Consider the following 12,099-nt stretch of genomic DNA (forward strand, 5'->3'; position numbering starts at 1 on the left):
AGACTCTGAATCTAATGAGAAACTGGAGCTCAGGGTTACAGAATATATTGAGTGCGAACCTAAAACTACTGAATTCTTAGGAAGAGCGGGAAGGAGACAATCAGTGATTTATGTCCAAACTTGCAAGAGGCAGTTTGTCACTGCTGGGGCTGACAGTGCAGTCACCAGGTTGTTGCAGAGGGAAGTGTGGGAGCATCTTCCAGGAGCAAGGAGGAGGTGGGTACCAGGCTGAGAAGGCTTCAGCATCATCAAACAACATTGCAAGGTCTCTGCAAAAGGCAACAAGAACATCCCCACCGTGCTGGGGATGAGCTCCACAATGTGGAGATTCAGGGATGGGCTGTACATTTGTCCTGGTACCCTGCAAATGGGCTAGATGTGTAACCTGGGAGGGAGGGAGGAGCAGACAGCCCAAGGTTTGGTCCCACAAGCAAGGCTGGAGCACTTGAGCAACTGGGAGCTTCCATGTACACGCTCCTCCTAATGCAAGGAGGCGCTCCAGCAGGAGGGGAGAAGCTTTCAGGGATCCAGGCTGGGAGAAATGACATATCAGGCTTTGAACCACGAAGGGACTGGTGGCTGAAGAAAGGCATGTACTCTCCATGCTTTGTGTGGTATGTACTGTTAAACAAGGGCATAACCACAGAAAGCAGAGACAGAGGAAAGGGAAGCAGCTGTAGGGATAAGCAGCTTGGGTTCATGAAAGGACCTGCCTGACCAACCTCATTCTGGCTTGTATTAGGAATAGTGCAGCCAGCAGGGCCAGGGAGGTGATTGTCCCCCTGTACTCTGCTCTGGTGAGGCTGCACCTCGAGTGCTGTGTTCAGTTTTGGGCCCCTCACTACAAGAAGGACATCGAGGCGCCGGAGCATTTCCAGAGAAGGGCTACGGAGCTGGTGAAGGGCCTGGAACACAAGTCCTGTGAGGAGCAGCTGAGGGAACTGGGGGTGTTTGGTCTGGAGAAGAGGAGGCTCAGGGGAGACCTTATTGCTCTCTGCAACTACCTGAAAGGAAGGTGTGGGGAGCTGGGGGTCGGCCTCTTCTCACAGATAATTAGTGATAGGACTGGAGGGAATGGTCTCGAGTTGCACCAAGGGAGGTTTAGTTTGGAAATTAGGAGACATTTCTTCTCTGAAAGAGTGGTTACGCATTGGAACGGGTTGCCCAGGGAGGTGGTGGCATCACCGTCCCAGGGCGTGTTTAAGGAAAGGCTGGACGTGATGCTTAGGGACCTGGTGTAGTAGGTGACATTGGTGGTAGGGTGATGGTTGAACCAGATGATCTTGGAGGGCTTTTCCAACTTTAATGATTCTATGATAAGAGCAGCTGGGAAAGTGGTACAGCCAAACAAAAGGCTGGTCTCTTCTAGCTCAGGAAGAGCAGATGGTCCATAGGAAATAATACAAATGGTTGTGGCTTCAGGCAAAGCTGGTATGGAGCAGCTCAAACTGCTACATGGAGCATCCCATGACAGCAGATATTCCTGGAGGTCAGCGAAATAGTTGGTGTGACCAGAGCAGACAATAGAGAATGCAGGAGGAGAGTGCAAGAACGGGAGATGAGGAGGACGGGTAACACAGCACAACACATTGAAAGGCACCATCAAAACATCCTCCTGGGTCCAAATCACCTTGGGAAGAAGGGAAAGGAAGGTCTGCCCTGACAGATCCCTCAACCAGACTGGGGCAAGAACAAAGCCACAAGAGAGAACTTCTGCCAGGAAGAATAACTCCTTGGAGAGGGGAGACTGTAAATCACAGCCTACTCTATAATGAACATTCCAGAAACCCTAGAATCATAGAATCATAGAATATCCCAAGTTGGAAGGGACCCATAAGGATCATCGAGTCCAACTCCTAGCACCACACAGGTCTACCCAAAATTTTAGACCATGTGACTAAGTGCACAGTCCAAACGCTTCTTAAACTCCGACAGGCTTGGTGCGGTGACTCCTTCCCTGGGGAGCCTGTTCCAGTGGGCGACCACCCTCTCTGTGAAGAACCTCTTCCTGATGTGTAGCCTAAACCTCCCCTGCCTCAGCTTGACACCATTCCCGCGGGTCCTATCACTGGTGACTAAAGAGAATAGGTCGGCGCCTGCCCCTCCACTCCCCCTCATGAGGAAGCTGTAGACTGCGATGAGGTCTCCCCTCAGCCTCCTCTTCTCCAGGCTGAACAGGCCAAGTGACCTCAGCCGCTCCTCATCCGTCTTCCCCTCTAGGCCCTTCACCATCTTCGTCGCCCTCCTCTGGACACTCTCCAACAGTTTTACATCCTTTTTGTACTGTGGTGCCCAGAACTGCACACAGTACTCGAGGTGAGGCCGCACCAGCACAGAGTAGAGCGGGACAATCACTTCCCTCGACAGACTAGCGATGCCGTGCTTGATGCACCCCAGGATACGGTTGGCCCTCCTGGCTGCCAGGGCACACTGCTGATCAGGGCACACCCTTGGATACGTCATCTGACGTGTTTTTACCACGTCACAGCATGAAGCGAACTGATGGGGTTTTGGTACCCATCCCTGAAAAAGTCAGTTTATAGAAAAAATGTCTATAGAGAATAGCTTCAGCTAGGGTAGGCATGAGTCAATGTCATTTTATGGAAACAGGAAGATCAATAAGAGCAGACCGGTGGTTGTAGCTGTGAACGTGCACAAGTGAGGAAAGCCAGTTATTGCATGCAAACGTAGAAAACGTCTGGGACTTTGTGAAGCCAAAGGTGCAAAATTTGCCTAAAGCTCCTTCCTGAGCTCAAGGGAGTGGCTGGCAGAGCAGGGGTGTTGGACCAGCTGGCCTTCAGAGGTCCCTTCCAACCTCAACCATTCTGTGATTTTTTGATTCTAGCAAGCGAGCAATGTATGTGTACTGAGGAGGACATTTGGAATGAGTGGAAAGTCTGCAAGCAAAGAAAAGATCTCAAAAAGCAGCAAGAAAACTCTACAGTGAAAGACGAAGGAGTGCAGGGAGACCTTGAAAATGGTGTGCGGCCTTATGAGATTAATATACGTGCTTCAGCCATGTATTTGAAGGAAAGACAGCCCTGTGGCACTTCTCAGTTCACCCAGACCCAGAATCACCCAAACCCAGTTTTCCAGGAAGACAATTTATGGCAAAAGTGGGGTTGCAAGTGACAACACAAAGGTATGGGGACAGCAGCATCAAGCAGAGAGGAAGGTCCTCAGAGGTTTGTTGAATACCAGTGGGGCTGCAAGGAAGGTAATGTGGCTGCGCCTGAATTTAGGAGGAATTAATGCTGCTTCTCCTTCAGTGAGGATGCAAAGCATCTTTGTGATGAGAGCTACATCTGATAGGAGAATAAGAATCCAGCACTGGACATTTGCAAGGTTTTAGAGGAAAGAAAAGTTGAAGTTACAGTAAAATGTAACCCAGGCTTCCAAGGGGAGATTGTACCCAACAAACCATCTGTCCAGCCCTTGTAAGACACTTGGTTTCTTCAGCAGTGGGAATGGCACAACTATCACTTGCCTGGATATCAGAAAAAGATGTCTAAAACCCCATGTTAACCTTGAGAGGAGCAGGGGTAAAAAGGCAAGGAGCAGTGGGGAAGCTCTTGGGAGATGTGGGGGGACAGGCTGGCCCCACTGAAGTTGTTCCAGAGCAGAGCACCATGCGTTGTGATGTGCTGGGAAATGGGAGGCCACGAGCTGGGAAGTGCTGATGAGAACTGGCTGGGCACAGAAGCTCTGCGACTGTGGAGGAGTGTGCCGGCCCACAGGGATATCAGCAGGAGACCCAGCAATCTAGCCAGCCCAGGATAATGACAAATCATGAGTGTGGCAGGGGAAGCCAAACTGGCCGTGGGGACAGGAGGAAAGGTTTCCAGTCTATGTGGGAAAATAGTGATGCTGAGATATGTTAGTTAGACTTTGCCAGGTGGTGAGTAGGGAGCCCGCTTGAGGAAGAGGAAACTGCTCTGCCATGGCACTATGCCTGCAGAAGGGAGAGCCCCTGGGGAGCGCACGGTGCGATGTGGTCAGCCTGGAGCAGCAAAGCCCAGCAGGGAGGCAACTGCTGCATGGGGGAGCAGAGCCGCTCGCTAGAGCATGCTGCTGTGGGTGGGCCTGGCATGGACAAGCCTGTGTCAGCTAACAGCTTAAACCCAATTTCAAAAATGATTTGTACTTAGGAATCACATCCTTAGTTCTAATGCACCAAGATTTGGACAAGGAGTCAAGGTGCCATGTGGTGCCTTCTCATACGGTTTAGACCCCACAGTGATTACATACCAGGGTAAATGCAGGAGGAGTTTTGGTTCCTAAATGTTTGTCGCCAATTAAATCTTTTCCCTTTACCTAAAACAAACATGCTCTGACTGTACGTAGATGTCCACAGAGCCTTTAGTGTCAGTTTATTGAAGTGGAGGTAGAAAACTACATGCCTGGAAGTTAGCACAAAGACGAACCCAGCAACCCCCCAGCTCTCTCCCTGCATACCATGGCCCTCTGCCCCTCCAGACCTGGGAGCATACCCAGGCCCCTGGTCTCCCCAGAGCATCACCACCAACCAGCTTGGCTTCTCTGGCACTAGTTGGGATATAAGTGGCATCTTCGTTTCATTTTCCAATAACTGTAGGGGTTTGCAATTAAATCTGCCGATCTAATAGTCTTTAACTGGATGATCAACCAGTCACTGGAAGTGTCTGTTTGCCTTTCTGTTAATTAAATAGCTTTTGATTTCCAATCAAATCTAATACAAGACAAGTGAGCTCAATATAGAATGTGGCAGCTGATCAGTGCTGCTCTTTGTGGAGCACACACCAACCCTATGGTCTTGCTGGGTTTGCAGAGCTACGTCATGTCAAGATTGGGAGCAGACAGCAAGCACTGCAACATGAGCAAGTGACACGTCTGCTCCCAGGCAGAGCCGTGTTTGCAGGAGGGGCAGCGCTCTCCTGGTGCTGTGAGCAGGCGAGCTGCAGCGGTGTGAACTTTGAGACGTGTCCCAGGCCCCTGGGTACTCAACAAGCCACTGGGCCATAAGCAGCGCTGAAAGGGCTTGCATCTGCCAGTCCTGGGAGAGGGGGACAGAGCAGAGCAGAGCTGGCCTTGCAAGGCTCTGCATGGGGCGAATGCCGGCCCTCCTCGACCCTACAGCTGTCCTGCCCTTGAGCAGTCCCCCCACACATCGGCTGGGGACATGCGAGGACCCAGCGCCTGTACAGCTTACCTTGAGAAGATGCTTCTTCTCTTCACGCCAGGTGTGTATGGCAGCAAAAGTGGTTTGGGACAGCAGGGTGAATTCAATATACCCCTTGGAGGCACATGGGAAAAGATCCCCTGTTACAGCAGAGTCCATAATTGCTCAGGCACAACCCCTTGAGCCATTCCCTTTAGGATGCTGTGGAAGCAGGGAAGCACACTGCAAGTGAAGACAACAGAGTCCTGTGGTCAGTGTCAACCGAGGGCACCCCCATGAGGCAGCCCCAGTCCTCCAGAGGCTGGGCCTGGAGGCAGGTCTGAAGTTGTCTGAACGTCCCAGCAGCTGCAGGCTCTCAGAGGGGTGGTCCTGTTGTGCAGCTGGGGTAGTGCTGTAGGCTATGCAGCCCAGTTGATTCAGAGACACCTGGGAGCAAGAGCCTGAGTCTGGGAACATGTCAGAGTTAGGCTCTTTTGCCTGTGCTCTCTTTTCCTAGCTTGTTTTCCTCACTTTTGCAACCAAGAATGTACTTCCTGGCCTTCTTGGATAACCTTGGTTTCTTCTAGACAAGCTGGTCTGGATTTAAGAGTAATATAGGGGGGTCTAGCAAGTGCAAGGTGTGTTGTTTCTGTGCTCAGAGAAGCTGTTCAGAGACCTTTCACCTCTGAGAAGTTTGGGACTCTGGAAAGGAGGTTTCCCCCCAGATTCACCAGTCTTCAAAGGCCAGTGTGGGGCCTGAGACCATCCATATCTTTGGGGTTAGGAGAGTGATGGGGAAGCTGGCCAGGAACAGGAGCATCTCTCCCTGACACAGCACTTCTCCCTGCCCCAATGAATGTCCCAAACTGGACCTTGCTCTCCAGATGTGGTCTCACAAGTGCTCCTTGATCTGCTGGCCACTCTTTGCTAACCCAGAAGAGGATGCACTTGGCTGCCTTTCCTGCAATGGCACCCTGCTGACTGATGCTCAGTTTGTTGACCATTGGATGTGCAAAGCAAAGCTGCCATCTCACCCACAGGCCCATACTGCCCTGTTGCTTGGAGTTAACCTCCCAAGGGGCAGGACTTTGCATATGCCTTGGCTGAACACCAGGAGGTTTGTGCTACCCCGTTTTGGGGGGCTGCTGAGGCTTCTCTGAATGACAGCTCTGCCTGCCAGAACAGCAGCCAGTCCCAAGAGCTTTGTTCTCCCCAAGACGCACATTGTCACTGACATTGGACATTGCTTGGAGTGACACATCTTCACACATTTCAGGAGATGCTGGACCTGGCAGGTTGGGAAGTCCCCAGTCACATTGCTCACCACCCTCAGGTCACCCGACACTTTCCGTCAGCTGTGATGGGTCAGCTGGTCATAGAGCCAAGGTATAAAGCCACATCCTGAGATGATCCAAGTTGAAAATAGCTACGTGCTTTCAACAGTGCACCTGGAGGAAGCAGGAACACCCAAAGCCTGCCATGTTTTCTGTGCCAGTGTCTCATGAAGCTATGGCCCAAAAGGGCACCTTGCTGCCCCAGCAACAGTGAGTTTTTTCTTCACTTCTAACAGGTCTCAGTTGGTGTCATTAAAAGTTTCTGAACTTCTGCAGTATCAACTTCTGAAAAGGCTGCAAGGGGCTTGTTGTGCCACTGCAGTGCCTGGAGACAGGAGCTATATTTGCCCCTTCCCAAACTCAGGAACAAAAACAGTGTTTATTCTTCTGTTGGGCTTGGACGCAGCACAGAGGTGTCTTTAAGCAGTAATTAGCAATTTAGAGGTGACTCACCCCTGACCCACGAGATTTCAGATAGTTGCTGCCTATGCCACAGAGCCATTGCCCATCGAGGCAAGTCCCCACAGGGGACAGACCTCAAGACCAGGGTGCTAAGGAAAGGCTCAGCTGGGCTGGCACCAGGTCCCAGGTACAGTGGCAGCTGGGGAAGCCCATCGTCTCACTTCATGCGGTCCAAGATGGACAGACAAGGTCTGACAACCTCATGCTGCAGTAGTGACTCCTGCTGCAACAACCATATTGCCAGCTGACAACAGCGGTGCCAGCACCCATTGTATGCAATGGGATATCCACGAGGTTCTAACACAGATCCTGAGCTGCAGGGGGGACCTGATTCATGGGGAATCAAAATGCTCATCTCAGTACAGCGAGTGCTATGCTTAGAACCAGAGATGCTCCAATACATTTACATTTTATTTTTAAAAGGGGGAAAAAAATTAAAGTCAAAAGGGTTAAATGTCACATGTGGCACAGAGATTGTTTATCTTTGCTCTGAGCACTTAAGCTGTTATTAGAAAATACAAACCTTAAACAAAATTATAAAGGGAAACCAGTGCATTTAAATCAATTTAAAGAAGGTGGTCAGAAATAAGATAAATGTTCTTAAAATTGCATCCATATGAAGACAGTAAAATGAACCCTAGTAAGCTGACTAGCAACAAAATAAGACAAGCAACGAAGACACCAAAACTTGTCCACTTGCTCTGAGGAATAACATCTGCACTTACATATAGTCTTTTCTTCAAAGGCTCCAGGAACAGGAATTGAACATTAGGATCTGTTTGACCAGGAGCTGGTCAAATTCATATTGAATATTCAAAGAAAATAAGCTGATGGAAAAGCAAAGAAACTCGGCAACTGCCTTGGCTGAGAAGGATCTTTCTTCAAACCCCAGCCTAGAAGATCTCTTTTAAAAACATATTAAAGGGTCTGTCCAATCAAAAGAGAAGTCCAGGTCAGTAGTAAAATGAAGGAGATGACATTTCCAGTCAAAATAAATCAGGTATGAATTTCAAACTTTTCACTGTAGCATGTCGTCTGCTGCTTATACTCACATTTGGTACCTCTAGTTTTCACCAGAAAGCTAGAGGAAGCAAATATTATGCCAGATTTTAAAGAGGTTCTCAGAAGTAAAGAGACTACAGATAAGTAGACCTACTATGCAGAGCAGGCACATGCTTGTAAGAGCTGTAATACATGGCAGAACTGGTTAATGCATGGTCAAATTATGTCACGAGGGAGGCTGAATCCAACTTTTGCACGGGAAAGTCACACCTCACAAATACAATTTCTGGAGGAGTCAACAATATATGCGTGTTGGACACTCCCTGGTAATCTGGGAAGGGTTTTCATCAAAGCTTGTGGAGGACAAACTGCCGTAGATGGGGAGGAAGATCCTCACTTGGCTAAATGAGTGGCTGAGAGAGAGAAAACCAGTCAGTTTTCCAGGGGAGGAAGATCACCCCTGTAGCCTCATCAACACATGCTAATGCACACTGGCTGGTGTGACCCCAGGTGACCTAGAAAGGGCGCTAAACATGTTGGGGACAAGGTCTGCCCCTTAGCAGGGCAGTAACGCTGAGGTCTCAGAGGAGCAAGTGTCAAGGCAGTGACACAGGACAGAGCTGTTTTGTCCCACCCCAGGACTGGTTCTCAGCCTGCTGCTGCTACCCAGAGAGCTCACCATGCTGACGGTGGCTTGTTAAACATCTCACCCACATGCTGCAGGAGGTGAAACTGGCAGATGCAGCAAGAGGAGGAGGTGTTAGGAGTGGAGTAGGGAGTAGGACAAGGCACTGTGCAAATCCAAGGTCTCACTCACATCTTCAGGGCTGGGTGGAGGTCCAGATCCAGTCACCCAGCCTAAGAAGGGGAGGAAGAGAGAAGGATGAGAGGTACAGCACAGGTCCCTCCAGCTGGGAAAGTGAGGAAGATCTGGATCAGCACAAAGAAGATGAACAGGGAAGCTACTCTCCACAGCACCAGCAAGCACTACAGCCATCGGCTGTGAAGTCTCCAGAAGAGCTTCTCACAAATGCAATGCTCAGCACCTCCTGGCTGTTACACACCCGGGCCTCCCTTGCCCCACCACCATTCTGTTCTCTCCCCTGAGATTCTTCCCCACCAGCCGGCGCCTGGGCTGAGCTCCGCTGCACCAATCTGCTTCTCAGCACAGGATGCTGCCAATAGCCCAGGACACCTTTAGACAAACTCATGGAACAAAGACCTGTGGAAGTCATTTACTATATAACGACATCTGGCAAGGCTTATTGCGAAAATAAAGTGGGGCAGGTATAACCTCCTTTTTGCCCATCCCCTGTGCTTCTCTTTGCCCCTGTACCTGCCTGTAGCTGAAGGCAGGATCTGGGAGGGGATGCCTGGTGCATCACAGCTGCTGCAGGTCATGGCAGGGCAGGGCAGGAGTTCTGCCCTGGCACCCAGCACCCCGGCTCCCAGCATGGAGCTGCCAGGATGGCACCCGACTGCTGAGCAGCACTGGGCTGGGGAGGGCATCGTGGTGAAAGCTCCCTTGGAGAGCAGCAGGTACAGCAATAGGCTAGATGCAGGTGGGGGGGGATGCAGTATGGACACCCCCACACACTCTGCATGGAGGGGTGTTGCACCCATAAGAGAGTTAAAAATGCAGCTCGTGTGCAGACCTGCTCTGGGTGGCCAGTCAGGCACGGAGAGAAAACAGGCAAAAGGGAAATGGAAAGCACCGGTGGCAGAGAGAAATGATCTCACCACTGTCTGCCTGGACAATGCCCACACATGGCAGGAAGTAAATGTTTGGCTGGAACATGATGTGGAAACACCGGGACTCCCTGTCACACAGAGCCCTTGGCAAGGGGCAGTGCTAACTGCAGGATGTTGTGATCCAAACCAACAAATGTACTGAAAACAAGCCTGAGGCAAAGCTACGTGTGGGAGCAGCACTCTAAGGAGCACAGCAGATAGTAAGTTGTTCCTGTCCAGGAACAGTTGTTCCTGTTCAGACTGGGCAGGGAGGAGAAGTCCTACTGGAAACACTGGGCTCCTTCCCAAAGAGGACGGAGATGACACTGGCTTGGGAAGTCCCAGCAGGCTCCCTCACCCTGCCACTGCCGGGATGCAACCAGCTCTCGCTTTGCTCAACACCAGGATCGGGAGGGGAAGTTTCCCAAACATATTTTCTCTGTGATGGGGAAGGAACAGCTGAGAACGTCCTGATGGGCTCAGCACTGGGACAGAACTTGCTCAGCATTCTTCCTACCAGCACACAACAAGGAGGCAGATTGTAGGCTGAAATGAAAGCCTGTGTGGCCAGCAAGGCTGGCCAGGAACAGGCAGTGTGGAAAGTCAAGTGGAGAGGATTTCTGCACTCTGCCACACCTCAGTGCTTGAGTGAGCATGAGATGCTGGGGCACAAGAGCTTTGCTGGGGGCATGGCTTGTCCTGGGTGGGTTGCTATTTTTCATATGTGGATTTGGGGAGCTGAACAGAGCAGGAAATGTCAGCATGTGGAAGAACAGGATGAATCAGGGTTTCAGAAATATGAATGCAAAGGAATATGGTCTCTGGAGACAGATCCACCACCAGCAGTTGATCTGACTTCAGGGTGGGCTGTCTGTGTCACCATCTCTCCGGAGCAGCCCTCAGTGGAGCACAGCCTGTGCACAAGCTCTACAGGGATGGCAGCATGGGGAGATGGCTCTGAAAGGATGGGGAGGTCCAGCCCTGTGTCTGGGACCTGAGAGAAGCCCAGAGTCTGACCAGGGTCATGCTGCTTCCAAAAGGGACCTGGACAAGCTAGATAAGTGGGGCCATGTGAACCTAAGGAGGTTCAAGAAGTCCAAGTGCAAGGTGCTGCATCTTGATCAGGGCAGTCCCAGACATGAGTACAGACTGGAAGAAAGAACTGTGGTGGTTTTACCCAGCTGGGCAGCTGAGCTTCACCACTCTCTTACTCTCTCCCTCCTCAAAGTAAAACGGGGAGAAAATGCAATGGCAGGGCTCAAGGGTTGAGATAAGGACAGGGAGATCACTCATCAATTATTGTCACGGGCAAAACAAGCTCGGCATAAGGAGATTAATATAATTTTTTATCTATTACTAACAGACTAGAGCAGTGAGAAACAAACAAACAAACAAAAAAAACCACCCTAAAACACCTTCCTCCATCCACCCTCTTCTACGTCCTCCCTCGGAGTGGCGCAGGGGAATGGGGAATGGGGGCTGCGCTTCTCTGCCGCCACTCCTACTTCACTCTCTGCCCCTGCTCCATGTGGGGTCCCTCCCACGGGATGCTGTCCTTCCCGAACTGAGCCTGAGGGGGCTTCCCACAGGCAGCAGCTCTTCAAGAACTGCTCCCACATGGCTCCGTACCACGGGGTCCCTCTGTCAGGAACAAACTGCTCCAGCACGAGTCCCCCACGGGCGGCAGCTCCCCCCAGACCCCTGCTCCTGCGGGGGCTCCTCTCCACGGGCTGCAGCTCCGGCCCGGGGCCTGCTCCTGCGGGGGCTCTCCATGGGCCGCAGCCTCCTCCAGGCCACAGCCACCTGCTCCCCCGGGGGCTCCTCCACGGGCTGCAGCGTGGAGATCTGCTCCATGTGGGACCCATGGCTGCAGGGGGACAGCCTGCTCCACCAGGAGCCTCTCCACAGGCTGCAGGGGAACTGCTGCTGCCTGCCTGGAGCACCTCCTGCCCTCCTGCTGCACTCACCTTGGTGGCTGCAGGGCTGGTTCTCACTCCTCTCTCCCAGCTGCTGTTGTGCAGTGTGTTTTTTCCCTTTCTTAAATCTGCTCTCCCAGAGGCCCAACCAGCTTCGCTCATGGCTCAGCTCTGTCCAGCAGCGGGTCCCTTTTGGAGCCATCTGGAGCTGGCTCAGATCTGACATGGGGCAGCTGCTGGGCTCTGCTCACAGAGGCCACCCCTGCAGCCCCCTGCTACCAAAATCTTGCCATATAAACCCAATACAAGAACTCATTGAGAGCAGCCCTGCAGAGAACGACTTGGGGGTTCTGGTCGATAAAAAGCTCAGCATGAGCCAGCAGTGTGCACTTGCAGCCCAGAAGGCCAACTGCATCCTGGGCTGCATCAACAGAGGGGTGGGCAGCAGGGTAGGGAGGGGATTGTGCCTCTCTTCTCTTCCCGGCAGAAGAAGGATGTGGAGCTGTTAGAGTGGGTC

This window comes from Cygnus olor, chromosome 19, assembly GCF_009769625.2.
Source record: "Cygnus olor isolate bCygOlo1 chromosome 19, bCygOlo1.pri.v2, whole genome shotgun sequence".
Classification (NCBI taxonomy): domain Eukaryota; kingdom Metazoa; phylum Chordata; class Aves; order Anseriformes; family Anatidae; genus Cygnus; species Cygnus olor.